Source organism: Dasypus novemcinctus, chromosome 14, assembly GCF_030445035.2.
Source record: "Dasypus novemcinctus isolate mDasNov1 chromosome 14, mDasNov1.1.hap2, whole genome shotgun sequence".
In the NCBI taxonomy this organism is placed as follows: domain Eukaryota; kingdom Metazoa; phylum Chordata; class Mammalia; order Cingulata; family Dasypodidae; genus Dasypus; species Dasypus novemcinctus.
This window is the reverse complement of record NC_080686.1, coordinates 89,005,287-89,022,896: the sequence shown is the minus strand read 5'-3', so window position 1 is coordinate 89,022,896 and position 17,610 is coordinate 89,005,287. Positions and strand designations below refer to the sequence as shown.

The 17,610-nt window shown below is 54.2% G+C and overlaps 2 long non-coding RNA genes across 2 annotated transcripts; one reads left to right on the top strand and one right to left on the bottom strand.

Moving 5' to 3' along the window:
- Positions 1-4,865: 4,865 nt before the first annotated feature.
- LOC101424115 (uncharacterized) lies at positions 4,866-9,061 on the bottom strand. The gene is made up of 3 exons (XR_187976.4): positions 8,848-9,061; positions 5,625-5,743; positions 4,866-5,336 (listed from the first exon to the last, which is right to left on the bottom strand). It is a non-coding gene; the product is annotated as an uncharacterized lncRNA (long non-coding RNA).
- A 3,328-nt stretch (positions 9,062-12,389) lies between these two features.
- On the top strand, positions 12,390-16,341 carry LOC139436428 (uncharacterized). The gene is made up of 4 exons (XR_011645686.1): positions 12,390-12,502; positions 13,541-13,736; positions 14,588-14,685; positions 15,982-16,341. It is a non-coding gene; the product is annotated as an uncharacterized lncRNA (long non-coding RNA).
- The last annotated feature ends 1,269 nt before the right edge of the window (positions 16,342-17,610 follow it).

Genomic DNA, 17,610 nt, shown 5'->3' with positions numbered 1-17,610 from the left:
AACCCCGCGGTCACGCCTTTCGGCCCCGGGGATCCCCCAGCGGCCCGCGCCTTCCGAGCCCCAGCTCGAGCCGTGGGCTGCAGCCGGAGGAAGGGAGGCTAGGGAAGGTGATGAAATCCAGAATCAGTCATTCACCCCTACGCGGTAGTTCCGGGGAAGACCTGTGCGTGGTAGTGGATGTGGCTTTTTTTTTTTTTTTCCTTTTCCTGCCTCCTCCCAGCTCTAATCCCCAGCGTCTGTTCGCTTCCACAAATAGAACCTTCTGTTGGATGAAATAAAAGCAAACACTGGGCCTTCTGCGCTGTCTCCACCTCCACGCCCCTCCCGCGCCTGCCGCCCGCCGGGGTTGCACGGAAATAGCTTCTCCAGGCTCCCGGGCCGCCCCTTTGCGGTGACTCGCTGAAAGAGCTTCCTGAGCCAGGGAAACAAAGGATGTGGGGAGCGGGCGGAAGGGGCCCACGTGGCCGCCGCATTCCTGCCCCTCCCCGGCCTCCACACGCGCCGCAGGATCTGGGGCCCCGGTGCCAGAACCGGCTCCGGGGTGGGTGGGTGGATGCGGAGGGTGGCGCAAGCCTTTCTGGCTCCTGCCCGCCCCCGGGCAATCCTGCCGGGCCCTGCGCGGGCACTCGTGCAGCGGGATTTTATTCAGCACCATTGTGGCCCGGGCCCTGCACCCCGCGGAAACAGTTTGCAGTGTGTCGTTCTTCTTTCTTGAGAGAATCAGGTCAGTTCGGAGTCCCTGGACACCCCAGACATAACTCTCATCAGAGAGTCCTTGCCCTTGTGCTGAGTACAGAATTTTCTAAAAGCAGGTCGAGCCCTGTGGATAGATCCTTTTCCATATTAATTCTCCAATCGTTCAACCCACACTAATTAAGCAACTACTCAGGGCTATTTTCTGGGGATTAAAGAGGAAAATTCAAATACTAATAATAGCTAACATTAATTGAGGGCTACTCTGTGCCGACACTGTTCTAAACACTTAGTATCACTTCACTTGGTTCTTACAACAACCCTCTGGGGTTCCTATCAGTGCCAGTTGACAGAGGAAGAATCTGAAGCATAGAAAGCTTAAATGACTGACTGCGGCCACAAACCATGAAGTGGTGGAGCGCTCATGGGGACACAAAGGAGGGGAGATTACCATTTATAGGGAGAAAAGGCAGCTTAGGGAGGGCTCCATCTAGAAGGTATTGGACCCGGGCATTGAAGGATGTGTGGGATTGTCATTGAGTTGGGCAGGAGGGTGAGGTGAATGGCAGGTGGCCAGGCAGGGATGTGGAGAAGGGCAGGCTTGGTCCAAGGAGAGCGGCAAGCCAAGGTGACTGCAGTGGCGGCAGGGAGCTGAGCACAGAGGTCATCTGTGCAGAATTTTAGAGCCATCCTAGCTGGGCGTCTGTCATCTTATGCACCGTGCCATCGGCATCGTCCTCCGAGGTGTGCCCCTCCTTCTGCCAGGCCTCTTCTCAGTGAAAGGCATCGCCACCACCCACCAGGTGCCCCACCCACCCTTCCTCGGGCCCTGGCAGTCATTCCCCTTAGACTACGCTTTATCCTCATCGCTCACGTCCACTTGTCCACTGTCACTGGGCCCATCCTAGACCTGTTTGCCCTCCCCTGCTCCCCTGGGGCTGTTTCCTTGGCTTCCAGCCCTGCATGCCCAGTGGGAAGCCCTGGAGAGAGATTGCCAGGTGGGAGGAGGAGAGCAGCCAGCGCCCCCTCCCCTTCTCTCAGCATTTCCTCCGTGGCCCCAGCCACAGGAGAAGAGCCACCTTGCCAAACGGGCATGCCTCCCTGGGGGCCCACTCTAATGACTGGTCTTCCCAGCTTGGGCCTGGGAAGGGCATCCCAGCTTCTGAGCTCCCTGTGGGGTCAACGAGGCCTTGGTGGGGTTGCCTTGCCACTAGCTGTTCCTTCTGCCCAGTCCTGCCCCTTCCCTTCCCTTCTAAGAACATTCCCTCATGGACCTCCTGCACACATAGTCACCATCTCAAAGTCTGCTTCCTGGGAAAACCAGTCCATGATACCCCCTCCTCACCATCACAGCTCATCCCAGCAGCTGTGACTTCTGCAACCGGGCGGCCCCACTGCTTCTCCTCGACCTCCTAGCCCTGGGGCGGTAGTACCTTTCTCGTGCTGAGAATCTCCAGGTTGCCCTCTGCACCCCCCTCCCGTGGCGAGTTGTTCTGGGTTGTTCTGCTCTTCCAGCACCTTTCTAACTAGTCCCCCGCATTAAAGACTTGCAGTTGAACTTCCTGGCCCGGGCTCCATTGCCTGCAGACCTTGGCTGATACAAATCCCCCGCCTTTCCCTTCCTCCCCACTCCCATAAGCGTAGTTGAAGGCCTTCGCCTGGATTTCTGCAGTGACCTCCTAACTCATTCATTCCTACATTGAACACTGAGCACTTCTGCGCTGGGGCACTGGCCGGGTGCTGGAGATAGAGGGGTGGACCAAATTGTGTCTCATCCCCTCCATCCATCAGAGCCATTTTCCTAGAAATGACATTTGAGCCTGTGGGGCCACTGACCTAAAACCCTGCAGGGGAAGAGTGGACCCTCCTTCCTTGGCCCCTGCTACCCTTCCCAGCCCCACCTCTCTCTTCTCCTCGCCTCTGCCAGCTCCTAGCAGGAGCCCAAACTCTTGCCAAGGCACACCTCTGCTCTTCTGCCTGGGCCTTTCTCTCTCTCTGGAGAGCCCTGCCCTCCCCTTCCCCACCAAAGTGATGAGCTCTTACTCATCCTTCAAAACACCGTCCCAATGTCCCCTCTGGCAGAGGCTTTTCCCAGCACCACAGTCAGATTTACATGCCCTCCCGGGCACCCTCCAGGCCTCTGTCCAGCTTTCACTCTCGACTCACTGTGCTCCAGAGAGCAGGGCCGTGTTCTCCAGCCCCCAGCACCGTGTCTATTACAAAGCGCTTAGGACGCGTCTTCTGAATGAATGTCCTCAAGGACAGAGGGTCACCCACAGGGAGGGTCGAGAGATGGGGAGGGAGACAGGCTCAAGCAGAGGCAGGGCCTGGAGAACAGGGCGCAGCCTTCAGGCGGTTGTTCATCCACGGAAGCAGCTGGGCCCGGCGGGCACAGCTGGCAAAAGGAGGGCTTCAGCTCCTGGGCCCGCGGCCTGGTTCCTGTGGGAGGGTGGACATGTGCCCTGGGGTCACGAGGATCAGCCGGGACAAGTGAACCCACCAAACCTGTCCTGATTTCCCTGCCGGGGCTCTCCCTGCTGGCAAAGCGTGGACTGAATTCTGTGAGACTTTTCAGATACTGACATGAGGAAGCCACTTCCCTTTTATGTGCCTCGATTGCTTCACCTGTGAAATGGGAATCATCAAGGCTTGCTTTCCCTCCCCCACAAGGCTCTCATGGAAACAAGTAGGTAAAAATAATTTTATCTACCCGTAAAAAATGTTTTATCTAGGGAAGCGGCTGTGGCTCAATCAGCTGGGCCCCCATCTACCATATGGGAGGCCCTGGCTTCATGTCCCGGGGCCTCCTTGTGAAGGAAGGCTCGCCTACATGCCATGGAGAGCTGACGGCCCGTGCACTGCAGAGAGCTGACAACCCATGTGCGTCGCAGAGCTGAGGCAGCAAGATGACCCAACAAAGGGAGACAAACAGACACAGAAAAAACGTGCAGCAAGTGAACACAGAGAACAGGCAGCAAAAAACAAGCCGCAAGGGGGGAGAATAAATAAATCTTTAACAACAACAAAAAAGATTTATCTACCTGTATACAAAGGTGAAACATAGGTATGCCTTGATTTTGAACGACGTTCATTTAGTCAACAAATGTTTTATTAAAGGCTTGCCATATGGCAGAATTATAAAAAGCTTTTACTATGAAATCCCTCAGTTACAAAAGCAAATACATAGGTAAATATATATTCTTCCCCTGGTGAGGGGTCCTCTGCTTTATAAAAGGTCTACCGTGTGATTCTGTTAGAAGCTCCGTTGGTGCACTTACAGTGTGACTTGGTAAGAAAGAAAGATCCTTGAAATCCAGAATCACCATCACATCCGATTATGCATGTGTGCGTGTGTGTCCCGCGTGGCCTCGGCGCTGTGCTGAGCAGACACTGAATGCTTAATATGTGTTGAACTGGAAAAATCATTTGGTGAGTAGCTGACTTTCAGGAACTCACATATTGCCTAATGTGGAGAAAGCTGTATTGATTTTTCTGGACAAGTCTGAGCTCTAGTTTGATTCATTTTCATTCATGACAAAGTAGGTACGTGGCAGCAGCATTCAGGAAGGGTCTGAGCATTCTGCACATTCTAAAATGAAGGGAAAGTTCTCATAACTACCTGGAGTCCCAGGTTCCCTCTCCCTGCTTCACAGTACATGAGGCGTTGCCGCCGAACAACAGTGGGCATTTGTCAGTACCTTATGCTTCCTGACCCTAAATTCTTTTTCTTTTTTAAACTGCCCCCCACCCGTGGCTCCCTCTTCTGTTTGCGTGTCGTTTTTGCTTGTTGTTTATGCTCATTGTATACTGATTGTTTTTTGTGGGTTTTTTGCTCATTGTTTTTTCTTTAGGAGGCACTGGGAGCCAAACTGGGACCTCCCATGTGGAAGGCAGGTGCTCAGCTGCTTGAGCCACATCTGCTCACTGCTCATTTGTTTTTGCTTGGTGTTGGCTCGTTGTTTGCTGATTGTCTTGCTCATTGTTTTTGCTCAATGTCTGCTCGTTGTGTGCTCGTTGTTTGTCTTCTTTAGGAGGCACTGGACACCAAACCCAGGACCTCCCATATGGGAGGCAGGCACACAATTGTTTGAGCCACATCTGAATATAAACATTTATTGAGTTACTGCCAATGCCAGACCCTTTCAAATTCTCTAATTGAAAGTACAGAGCAATTTTACAAAATAGTTTTTATTGTTGCCAATTATACAGATACACAAACCAGCTCAGAGAGGTTGATTAACTTGTCTAAGGTCACACAACTAGGAGGGGGCAAAATGAGGATTTGAATCCTGGTCAGAGTGACCCCGAGTGTACTCTTTTTACTTTTTGCACCACCTTCATGGCCCAATGAAAAGAAATTCCATTCAAAATCTTTATCTTCCTTTAAGAGCACAGGAAGTGTTAGGTCCTCACAGGCCCTCCCCTAACAGGTGCAGGGACCTGGGCAAGACCGGAAGTTTGTGGTGTGTGACTTGATTCTCCTTCGCTTCCTGCTTTGGCTTCGGTTCTTCCCATGCAGGGCCTCCAAGCATGGCTGTGACCTCCCAGCTGACATATCCAACCCCCTCCCATAGTCACTGCTCCTGGGCCCTTCCTGAAGCCTCATGGGCCCGAAGGTGCACACAGCGGTGGCAGCTGGTCACCTGGAGAAGAGGGACGGGGGGAGAGACTCCTGAGTCCTGGAAGCAGATTCCAGACCTTTAGGGCAGGAATTCCGGGGTACCTGGGCTTTGGTCTAGAAGGCCAGGTTCAGGCTCTACATAGGCACCCCCCTTTGCCCCTATAAACACCTCACCTTGCGATGAAAGGTACGGGGGCAAGGGTCAGGGCAGGCCCCCCAACTGCCCAGGTCTAAGGGAGGTGCTGATCCCCCAAAGGATTCCCGATGCTGGACCAACACCTCTCCCACCTCCGCTCCTGCCTCTTCTTACCTTTGTAAAGCTTTCCTCTTGGCCTGAGCTGCAATTAGCACAGATGCTGCCCCTTCAAGGAATGACCCCTGGTGGGGAAGGCAGAGTGAACAGAAATGCAAACAACTTCCGCCTAGCGCCTAGAAAAGGGAGAGAATCACTTGGCCAGCGGGGGAAGGAAGGATCAGGGAAGACTGCAAGGAGGAGGTGGCCTTGGAGGAGCCACAAGTGTTGCTGGATGGCCTTTGTTTGCAGGCAATTGTCAGGGTGGCTGGAGTGAGGCCAGGGGCAGTCTGGTGGCTTCCTGGATCCAGTGGTAAGCACAGTTCTGTTCCTGCCTTGGATCAAATGATGACACACCTGCTTTCTTTTGTGTTATTTACTGCAGCTGCTACTAGGTGAGCTGTGCCTGTCCACGGGCATTGGGCTCGTTTTTGCCTTAATTCCTCGTCTAGCACCTGGACAAGCCCAGCCGCTCCACCATTTGGCGTAGAATCCCTCCCCAGCACCCACCCTGGCTCAGCCCTTAACCACTGGGCCCTCTCTCTAAAATCACCTGGAGCCTGGGAGGGGCTGGGGGATGGAAGGCAGGGCTGGGTGGTGAAAAGCTGTGTGCACAGGTAATGTGTTCATTCTGTTGCCAGTGGAAAGCACACAGGGCTTTGAGACAAAAGACCTGGGTTCAAGTCCTGACTCTGCAATTAGCTCACAGTGTGAATTTGGACAGGTCATTTCTCCTCCTTGGGCCTCATTTTCCTTCTTTTTTAACGGAAGGGGTTGAGCTGGTGGCTTTCCAGCAGGGTTCCTTGGAACCCCAGAGTTCTGAGATGGCACATTGGAAGTGAGCAGGGGGCTGAGGTGGGATTCTGGACTGCCCACTCCAGTTTTCAGCAGGTGCTCTACAACGGAAAGTGTGATCCTCTGAAGGAGTTCAGAGGTTCCAGCCATCTCTGAGGAATGCCAGGAAGTCACAAACCAGGAGCCCACAGGCCAAAACCAGTCTGCTGTTGACGTCTTGTTTGGCCGGCACAGTGTTAGCATTCCCTTGGGGAGAGGCATGCACTGCTCGGTTAACCACAGTTCCCACCCCTCCTTATTGTCTCACACATTCTATGTTAGCAGCCTGGCCCCTGGACACCTCTGAGTTTACTTCCCCCAGAATGGTCCTTGAGGAGCCTCTCTTCTATGAGACCATCTGGATGGCAGAAAAGAGAGGGGGCCAGGGCCTGGAAATAGAGGTATACCAATCTTGACTGAGAACAAGCAGAATACAGGGTGGTCTCAGTACAGGGGCTGTTCCCTCTTTCCTTCTGTCTGCCTGGACTAGAAGACCAGCGTGGCAGCTTTTAAAATCGAGCTACAGTTTGGGGTGATGGGAAAGATTGGGTAATGGATGGTGGTGATGGTGTTACAGCATTGTAAAAGTAGTTAATGCCACTGAATTTTACACCTATGAGCGGTTAAAATGGGAAAGTTTATGTTGCATACATGTTACCACAGTAAAATTAAAGTGTGTGTGTGTCTATGATTCTTTGACACTTCCTATTAAGAAGTGGAGTCTCAGGAAGCAGATTTGGCTCAATGGATAGAGTGTCCACCTACCATGTGGGAGGTCCAGGGTTCATACCCAGGGCCTCCTTGACCTGTGTGATGAGCTGGCCCACGCGCAGTGCTGATGTGTGCAAGGAGTGCCCTGCCACACAGGGGTGCCCCCCGCAAAGGGGAGCCCCACGTGCAAGGAGTGCACCCCGTAAGGAGAGCCACCCCACATGAAAAAGTGCAGCCTGTCCAGGAAAGGCACCGCATACACGGAGAGCTGACACAGCAAGATGACGCAACTAAAAGAAACACAGATCCCCAGTGCCACTGACCAGAATACAAGCAAACATAGAAGAACATGCAGTGAATGGACACAGAGAGCAGACAACGAGGGGGGTGAAGGGGAAAGAAATAAAATAAATAAATAAATCTTTAAAAAGAAGTGGAGGGGAAGCGGACTTGGCCCAGTGGTTAGGGCGTCCGTCTACCACATGGGAGGTCCGGGGTTCAAACCTGGGGCCTCCTTGACCCGTGTGGAGCAGGCCCATGCGCAGTGCTGATGCGTGCAAGAAGTGCCGTGCCACACAGGGGTGTCCCCACGTAGGGGAGCCCCATGAGCAAGGAGTGCACCCCGTAAGGAGAGCCACCCAGCGCGAAAGAAAGTGCAGCCTGCCCAGGAATGGCGCCGCACACATGAAGAGCTGACGCAGCAAGATGACAACGCAACAAAAAGAAACATTCCTGTGCCGCTGACAACAACAGAAGTGGACAAAGAAAGAACACGCAGCAAATAGACGCAGAGAACAGAAAACTGGGGTGGGGGGGAAGGGGAGAGAAATACATAAAAATAAATCTTTAAAATTTTAAAAAATAAAAAATAAAATAAAAATAAAAAGAAGTGGAGTCTCTTGAATCTGAGCGGATTTATGACAGCTTTGACCAAGCAGTACGATGAAAGCGGTGCTAAGGGGACGCCAAGGCCAGGCTGAGAGGCCACATGGCTCCTGCCTTGGTCACTGGGGCACTGGCCTTCGGAGCCCTGAGCAGCCAGGTAAGAACTCCAGCTGCCCTGAGAACGGCCTGCCGGTGGGGCCGCAGGCAGGCGCCAGCAGGGGAGTGAGGCAGCCCCGCGGGAAGGCGGTCCCCAGCCCCCGCCACCCAGTCTCCCCAGTGGAGGCCCCAGACCCCACGCAGCAGGAAAGACCCGCCGCGGCTGTGCCGCCTCTCAATTCCCGGCCTCCAGGATCCACAAGCAAGGTACCCCGAAGCTTTGGGGTGGGTTGTTACAGGGCCACAGACACCCGGCACATTTTCTAGTTGTTTTGGATGGATCGAGGGGCCCTCGGCAGGGCCCTGCCACCTCATAGGCCCCCGTGGGTGTTCATTAGGAAACGGGGTCCTTCCCGGGACGCACGCAGCCCCGCGCAGGGCAGAGGTCTGGGCCGGCTGAGCGCCGGGCCACGCGCAGCTGGGTCCCCGCCGACCCCCTGAGCTGGCAGGAAGGAAGGCGTTTTCTGAGCACAAATCATCGCCCCGCCAGCCCCCTCGGCATCTCCAGGGTTTAGGGAGGCCCCGTGCTCAGGCCGTAGCGGCCCCGCCTCAACGGTGAGTCATCTCCACCCAGGAAGCCCGAGCAGCAGCACACACACCGTCCCCCCGGCTGCTCCTTCCCTTCCTTAACTTAAAAAAGTCAGTGTCCCCCCACCTGATTCGAGCTGAGGTCTGCAGGCGACTTGGGATAATTCTGCTCGGCTCTGCACTCGTACCCTCTTCCCTCGCTCAGCCCGAGCTGGGCCTCGGTGGCAGCCGGCCAAGCCCAGCCTGTCGCCCTCCGTGTTTGAAGGAAGCCGGGCTCTCGGCGTGGCTGTCCTTTCTCCTTTGGCCCGAGTCACAGGCAGCTGCAAGCTCAGAAGGGGGAGCTGTCAACGGCTCTGCACAGATGCTGGAACTCACTTTAAGGAAACCTGGTAGACAAAAATGTGGCCTTCCACGACAGATAGCAGAGGCATAGAGGGCCACACAGCCCATGGGGCCAGGCCACGATTTTCCCAGGCTAGTGTCTGATCGCAGATTATTTGCCTTTGTTGGGGCAAATACCCGTGCTGAGCGCACACTCTATGTCAGTCACTCTGCTCAGCGCTTTGCCTACAGCCTCTCCTTTATCCTGCAGGTGGAGAGTATCTCCCTAGGGAGGACCAGAGAGGCTAAGTAGCTTGCCCTTGCTCACACAGCTGGGAAGACTGGGAGCCAGGATTCAAACTCAGGTTAGCTTCGAAGTCCTTATGCTTCCCTCATCCCCTCTCTCCACTTCCTTCCTGGGCTCTGTCCATCCTCCCTCCATGTCTTCTCTTTAAGAAACTGTAGAGTAGGTGCCTCTGCTTAAACTATGGGGTAAAATTGCAGGTGGCTCTCCTGCAGGTTTGCTCATATAAAACAGGATTCGATTTACTAAAGCTCATTTTAAGACCTTTTGGGAATATTCCTGCTTTGTATATTGGAATGATCCGGGACTGAGGGAAGGGATCTTCCTCTGTGGCCGGAGTCATTCGTCATTTGGCCTACATTGATTGAGCACCTACTGTATACCAGGCATCATGTTAGATGCTGGAGACACAGAGCTCAGAAAGAAGCAGCCCCTGTCCTCAGCTCAGTGTCACCAGGGAGAAAAGGCACTAGTGTAAGCAGATGAAATAGGTACTGAACAGAGACGCACAGGAAGGAGGCGGCAGCCTGCCGGAAGCTTCACAGGGACCAGCATCTGGAATCCAAAGCCGGATCCATGTCAGAGGGAGATTCGCATGAATCAAGTTCATGGGAGATGTCTTAGTCAGGTCAGGGTTCCCCAGGGAAACAGAACCAACAGGAGACACTTGTACATAGTATGAGAGTTTATAAAATGGCCTCATGCAACCGTGGGGATGCCTAAGTCCAAATTACGTAGGGCAGGCTGCAGGCCAGGGACTCCGATGGAGTTCTCTGATGAGTTCCCCAGGAGACCCCGGCCATCTGCAGCAGCAGTGGAAGTTCTCTCTGAATGCTGAAATCACTTGCCCTTTTAAAGCCTTCAACTGATTGCGTGAGGCGTCACTCACCGCTGATGGCAATCTCAGTTGATTATAGATGTAACCTGCCATCTACGCAGTCGACTCACTGATGATTAAAGTCCAGGAAATGCCCTTGTATGACAATTAGCCTAGTGCTTGCTTGACTAAACAACCGGGCACCATTACCTGGCTGAGGTGACACATTAGCCTAACCATCACAGGAGATAAGTGGGATCATGTAAGACAGAAGAAAGAATGACATTGACAAAAGTGGTTGACTGGCAGACTTGAATGTGCGTCAGTAAATCAATGAAAGCATTCATTTTTCCCAGGTGAGTCAACTATAGGAAGCCACATGATTGGAAAATTACTTGTGCAAATGGAATCTGCAGAGGGGATTAGGTGGATGTTAAGAAGTGTTTTTCAGCCAACGTGGCTTAAAGATACCTCTGTCTCCAAAGGGAGACTCTTCTTAAGGAAACATTTGTGATCAAGCCTGCTCTACAGATGGTGAATTTCTTAAGGTAAAGCTCTGCTGCTATAACAAAGACGGCCGAAAAAAAGTGGTTTCAAGAATACAGAATTTAGTTTCTCTCCTCATCACTCTCTGAGATGATCATTCCTGGTTGGCAGAATTTAGGTTCCTTCCATGTTGTGTCTCCAGCACTTCATCTGCTTGATGGTGGCCAGGTCACAGCCCCTCCAGGCTCCAGCAGGCTGGAAGGGGAAGAAGCTTGAAGGAAGCACACCCGCTTGGAAGTGGCACCTCCACTCACATCCATCAGCGAGAACTCAGTCACATGACCACACCTTACTCCAAGGGCAGCTGGGAAATGCCTGTAGCTGGGGCCCCAGGAAGAAAGAGCAATATAGGTGGACCTCTAACTGCCTCTGCTTTGAATGGCTAAGACCTATTCAGGTGTTACCAAAACCTCACTGTAACCCATTTAAATTCAAAGGACCACTTTGGGGAGGCCTCAAATTGGTGGACCCACCCACTCAACAACAAGGGACAGAGCCATCACTCTCTCCGTCCTCTGTGTAGGCTCTTCCTTCAGGGTGGCCTTAGCTAGAATGCAACGGGCTGGGTGTCACCTTTCAACACCTCAACACCCAATCTGTCTTGAGGTCCATTGCTACCTGAGAGAAGGACGTGAGTGTCTGGGGAAAGGAACTCAGCAGGATGGTTGCAGGACTGGCAGGCAGCCATGCCCGTGAGAGATGGGCCTGGGCAGTGTTCCCACACTGATGCTCCTTGACTTTGCTCCGTCTCCTCTGACCACCTCCTTTCTGTTCATATCAGACCCCTTTTTTTCTTTCTCTAAACAGACATCAGTACAGCCAACTGGATTTCTGCTACCCAAATTTCCATCAGTCTCCACTTCTTTCTCCAGAATTCACGCCAGTTGCCCTCACAAGGAGTTTGGAGGCCTCCCAACCCTTCTCTTGCACCTGTATGCTCAGCTCCCCGGCCGCCCCCACAGAAGGCCAATTGCATCCCTGGGTACAGATTTTCCTAGTTTCACTCTGAAAGCAGGCTCATCTCCACGTTCTTGGGGGCAAGGGTGTGCTGGTCAATGAGTACCAGTCGATTCTGCGTTGTACCACTTGCCGGTTTCCGTGGCGTAAATCTTCACACCATGGCCCATTTCCGTCACCAACTCAAGGTCATCCAACGCAGAGCTGGGAAGAGCTACATCCGATTGGCTTTTGGGAGCACCCCCCCCCCCCCCCCCCCGCCCATCGCCTTCGCAGATGACACCGGGTCCTCTTATCACATATTCTAAGAGTCAAAGTCCCAAGCGATGCTTGGAGAGGGTTAACCGTGTTTTATGGGCCCCGAGTGGGAACCTGCCAGCAAACAAAGGCCACGGGAAAACCCCAAGGGTGCTGAGTCCTGGGAGGGTCCCCTCCTTCGCTTGTTCCCAGGCTGGAAGGACGAATGCCACAGGAGATAATAAACTGGACGCAGGGCTAAGCCAGGGCTGGCGGGTGAGGGCTCTCACAGCCCGTCCCCAGGGAAGGCCCCCTCCCCCACTCACCTCTGTACAATCACCTCCTCTGTTCCCCAGCTCGGCCTCCCTCCGAGTTCCTTCCAAACCCGAGGACTGATAAAGGCCACCATTGACGGGCACTTCCTCTGTGCCAGGCCCTGGGCTGGCTCCTCCGGGCCCATTCGCTCACTGAACCCACACCCCCGCCCCACAGACTCGGCGGCTGCAGTTCCGTCCCAAGGATGCGATTCCGGGAGGTCAGATGAGCGGTTTCAAGGTCACGGAGGCAGGGCCCGGGGTGCTGAAGCTGCGGATTTCCACGGTAAATCTCCCCAAGATGGGCCACCGTTAGCACCCGGGGCTGAGCAGGCCACACCGGGTCACAGAGTTACGGTGATGCTGACCGTGACCTGATTTAAAAAGTGAGGACGCGGGGCACATTCTCTTCTTTCATCTTCCTGACTTCCCCGTGTGACGGGGATAAATGACAGTCCCTCTTCTGCAGGCGAGGAGCCCAAAACCTCAGAGAGGGGGTGCAGCCCGTGTCACAGCGGTGCTGGGCCAGATCGCTGAGCTCCTGGGGGACGGGGGATGAGGGGGGCTGCCGGAGCCCCAGCTCCCCGGGCCGGCTCGGCTCGGGTCTCCTGCCTTTCGTCATCTGCCCCCAGCCCTGTCCCAGGGTGTTTGGGGTGGACCTGGGTGGTAGGAGGGGAGGAGAAAGAGCTGCCCGTCCCCCCCAGCGCCCAACCTCCCCCTGGCTGGGCCGGCACCTGGGCGGGGAAGAGGGTAGAATGAGGCTATTCAGAGAGTTTTCCTGATGCAATAATTGATTGCAAAACCCTTGCATCCCTGAGAGCGTTTTATGGAGGGCGGTAATTCCTCATGGCAGAAGGAGACTCCAGACCCAGCTGGCTGCCAGAGCAAGGCGCTGCAGGGCCAGCACCGGCCCGAGCCGTCACTCCCACTCCGAGGCTGGGGCGGCAGGAAGACAGCAGGGGGGCACCACCCGGGGGGCGCTCAGCCCCACATCTGGGCCAAATCTTCCACACCCCTCATTGCCTTTAACAAGGCCCTGCCAGGTGGGAGGGGCAAACCTGAGTCTCGGTTTACAGACGAGAACAAGGTCGTCAAACGAGTAAACAGCAGCAGTAAGACTCCAATCTAGGCTAATGCTCGTTTCTCCCCTGGGGCGAGGGGAAGGTTCCAAGACGAACAGAGGGGCTGCCACAGCCTGGGGTGTCAGGGAGAAAACAAGCACACGGCACCTGCTGCCAGACTGACTGGCCCAAGTGCAAATCCTAGCTCTGTGACATCAGGCAAATCATTCGACCTCTCTGAGCCTCACTTTCGCCCTCTGCAGGTGGAACAGGCTGTGGCGAAGAGTTTGCACTCTGGAATCAGAATGCCTGCATCTTAATTCTGGCTGCGTGATTTACTGGCTGTGTGACCTTGGGCAAATCGCTTAAACTCTCTGTGCTCAGTTTCCTCATCTGTCAAATGAGAACTTTAGAATTCACCTAGAGGCTTCCTGGGAGGATTTTCCTAGCACAGGCCTGGTATGTGGTAAAGCAGTCAATAAATATCATCTTATTATTATTTGCACAGTGGAGAAAAAAAAGAACATTTGGGGATTTACAGAGATAGCCCATGCCTGGTGTGTGTGTGAGAGAGAGAAAGAAAAAGAGACAGAGACAGAGAGAGACAGCGAGACTGGGGGGAGGTGCAGGGGGATTCTCCACAGATTGAATTGGAGCCTTCCAGATAGGAAGGAAGGAGCTGGAAAGGGGGGGCGCAGGCTAGCCCAGGGCCTGACTTGGAGGGCCTCCCTTGGAAACAACTACCTGGCCTTGCCTTCCTGTTCTCCTGGCTCTTTCCTGTGAGCCCTCCCTCCGTCCAGCCACTTGTCTCTCGCGGCAATGATTCCTGAGGGAGAACTCCCCACGCTGGAAGTCTCCCGGCCCGAGTCGTGAGAGGGCAAACATGTAAATACACAGTGGCCTCCGAATTTCATAACTGCCGTGAGTCATTTCTCTCCACAGAAGTCACGGCAGAAGCAGAGGGCGCAGGCCTGGCAGGGAGGAGGGCCCGAGGGCCTTTCCGGCCGCGGCTCAGGAAATGGGAGCACATTCCTCCCTCGGTCCTTCCAAGCCCTCTGGAGGTGCCTGCCGGCGGCAGAAGGCGAACGAGAACACGGCCTGGTCCGGGCTCCAAGTTTCTCCCACCAAGCCTGGTTTTTCGGTCTCTCCCTTGGCCACCCCAGATCCTCTCCCAGCTGTCTCAGCAGCCTGGCAACCTGCCCTGTGTTAGTTAGAAGTTCTTCAGGCTTCAAGAAATTAGAAATCCTGCTCATGGTATTATGGCAGATATCGATTTATTTTCTCACCTAAAAATAACTGTTGTTACTTAGGCAGCACAGTGGTGGTCAAGCCAGCCACACCACGATGATCTTTCCCTCAAGGTTGCCGAAGAGTTGCTGCAGCTCCAGATAGCACATCTGTTTTCAAGGCAAGTAGGGCACAAAAAGGTAGAATGCTGGTGTCTGTTCCTGTATCAATCATGTGTGTTATTTATGCTACCTTTTAAAAACGCTGCAAAGCTTAGTGACGGGAAACAGTGGGGAAACAGGACTCTGAGGGCTGGGATCAGTCGGCAGTTCTAGCCTGGTCGCCGGTGGGCTCATGCCTGACCAGCCGACAGCTGTACCTGGGTAGAGACTGCATTGGCCCGAGAGCGCCCCTCACATACCTGGTGTTTGATGTTGGCTGTTGCTGCAGCCTCTCCCTCTGCTGGCCTCCCATCCTCTAAGACAGAAGTTAGCAAATGATGGCCGTCTTTGCAGAGTCTATCCGATTCCCTCTTTTCAAGAGAGCAAAGCCTTTCCAGAAAATCCCCAGCAGATGTCCTTAGATCTCACCGGTCAGCCCTGGGCCATGTGGCCACTCCTGGCTACCAAGGAGCTGGGGCAGCGGGGAAAGGATTCTCAGGGTCGGCTTGGGCCCATGGCGATCCATTTCTGAGGCTGGGCCTGTTCTGCTGGTAGGGAAAGGGCAGGCACCAGCGATGCTTGCCCGACTGCCAACTGGTCATGCTGTGCAGGTCGTTCTGAATGCACTGCGTTCGATTATCCAACAAAAATTATCCAGGTATTGAGAACCTGCCATGTGCCCCGTTCTGAAGACTAAAATCCCTGTCCTCAAGGAGCCTGCAGCCCCCTGGAGAAGCTCACACATGCACCCGAGAAGACCTGCACATGCTCACGCAGCCTGTTTTTAAAATACCAATAGCGGCAGCAACAGTGCTCAGCCAGGGGATGGGTAGACGCTATTTCGTTATACAATGGGAGTAGTTACTGTCGTTCAGATGAATGAGCCAAGCCCTCACCCATCAACCCGAATAATTCATGAGGGCCTCTTGTGAAGCAAAAACAGCCAGGTGCAAAATAATGCGTGGCATATAATATCATTGATGTAAATGATCAAACACAGAAAGCAATGCGAACAATTGCTTACGGGTAAATCCTGAGTGCTACAGTATGCCAACATGGGAGAGGGGAGGGAAGGGGATGGGAATGTAGTTGAAGCTCTAATGGTTTATTTCTTTAAAAAAAAAATACAATAGGGGAGCAAATGTAGCTCAGGAGTTGAGCACCTGTTTCCCATTATATGAGGTCCTGGGTTCAATCCCTGGTACCTTCTCAAAAAAAAAAAATAGATTAGATGCAAATATTGAGCTGTTCAACGTGGGCGATATTATCCCCTCTGTGTGTGAAATATTACCTAATAAAACATCAAAAATTTTTAGGGAAACAGACTTTGACCCAGTGGTTAGGGCGTCCGTCTACCACATGGGAGGTCCGCGGTTCAAGCCCCGGGCCTCCTTGACCCGTGTGGAGCTGGCCCATGCGCAGTGCTGATGCGCGCAAGGAGTGCCGTGCCACGCAAGGGTGTCCCCCGCGTAGGGGAGCCCCACGCGCAAGGAGTGCACCCATAGGGAGAGCCGCCCAGCGCGAAAGAAAGTGCAGCCTGCCCAGGAATGGCGCCACCCACACTTCCAGTGCCGCTGACGACAACAGAAGCGGACAAAGAAACAAGACGCAGCAAAAAGACACAGAAAACAGACAACCGGGGGAGGGGAGGGGAATTAAATAAATAAAAATAATAAATCTTTAAAAAAAAAATTCTTAAAGCGCGTACAGCTGGTTAAGCAGCCGTGCCGACGAAACATGAACTAACCGGGGAGGAGGCGAAGCTCCAGCCCGCAGGGTGGGGGCCAGCACTTGCCGCGGTGGATTCGGGGCGCAGCAGTTGCGTGGGTTGTGTGTCAGGCCGGGAGCCGGGTCCTGGAGAGGAGAGTGGAAGGGAAGGGGAGACTAGCAGAGGAGGCCAGCAGGAGCCTTACCCTGGCTGGACGAGGGACTGAGGGCCAGGAGGCCGCCCAGACAGTGTCCTCTCCTCCAGAGACACAAGGAAATCTGGTGAACGGATCAGCAGCCTGGACTAGGGGGGTCCTACCAGTTAGAAGTCCAGGTCCCCCCTGCCTAGTTGTTTCGTCAGGCTACCATAGCCAAGTACCACTCAGCAGCTGAAAGCAACAGAGACGCACTGCCCTGCAGCTCTGAAGGCCAGGCGCCAGGAAGCCTCTGCCCCGGGCCCCCTCCAGGCTCCTGGAGGTGGCTTCCAGCAATCCACGGCGCCCTCTGCCTCAGTGGTCCCGCAGCGCTCTCCCTACATGGCTCCTCTCCCCTTCTTATAAGGACACCAGTCCTCTGGGACTAACCGGTCACATCTGTGAAGACCCTGTTTCCAATGAGATCATAGTCGCAGGACCAGAGGCCAGGACTTGAGCATGGCTTTTGGGGGATCAGCATTCAACCCATAACATGTCTGTGGCCTCAGTTTCCTCATCTGTAAATGGGTATCGAAACACGCAGCCTGCCTCCCTCGCTGGGGGTTGAGAGCAGGGCACAGAAGCTTCCCTCTGCATGGGCTGAGGGCTCTGCACATTTGTCTAAAGCGGCTCCTCCCGGCTTCGAAGGGGGCCTCTGCTGGGCCTTGTCGGGTGTGAAGCAGTCTCTGTGTGCTCTGTCTCCGTCACACCGTCGCTACCATCGGTGTTTGGTAAAAGCCCATGGGGGCCTCCACGCGCCCACTGACCCATTCATCAGACTTTTCTTGAGCACCTCCTACAGGCTGGGTGTCAGGACGTGGTTTCGGGGGGCAGCGAGGCAAAGAACACTCTGTGCCTTCAAGAAGCGTGCGGTCTGCTGGGGAGGCGGCTGTGGACCCAGCCAGGACCGAGTCCTTCCACCACCTCTTCTACTGCATTTCTACTGTTTTGGAAAAAGGGAGAGAGGAAGAGAGGGTTTTTAAGCTCAGGCAATTCATTTTAATGCTTCTTCTGGAGGCTTCTTTAGCTGACCTCTTGGCAGGG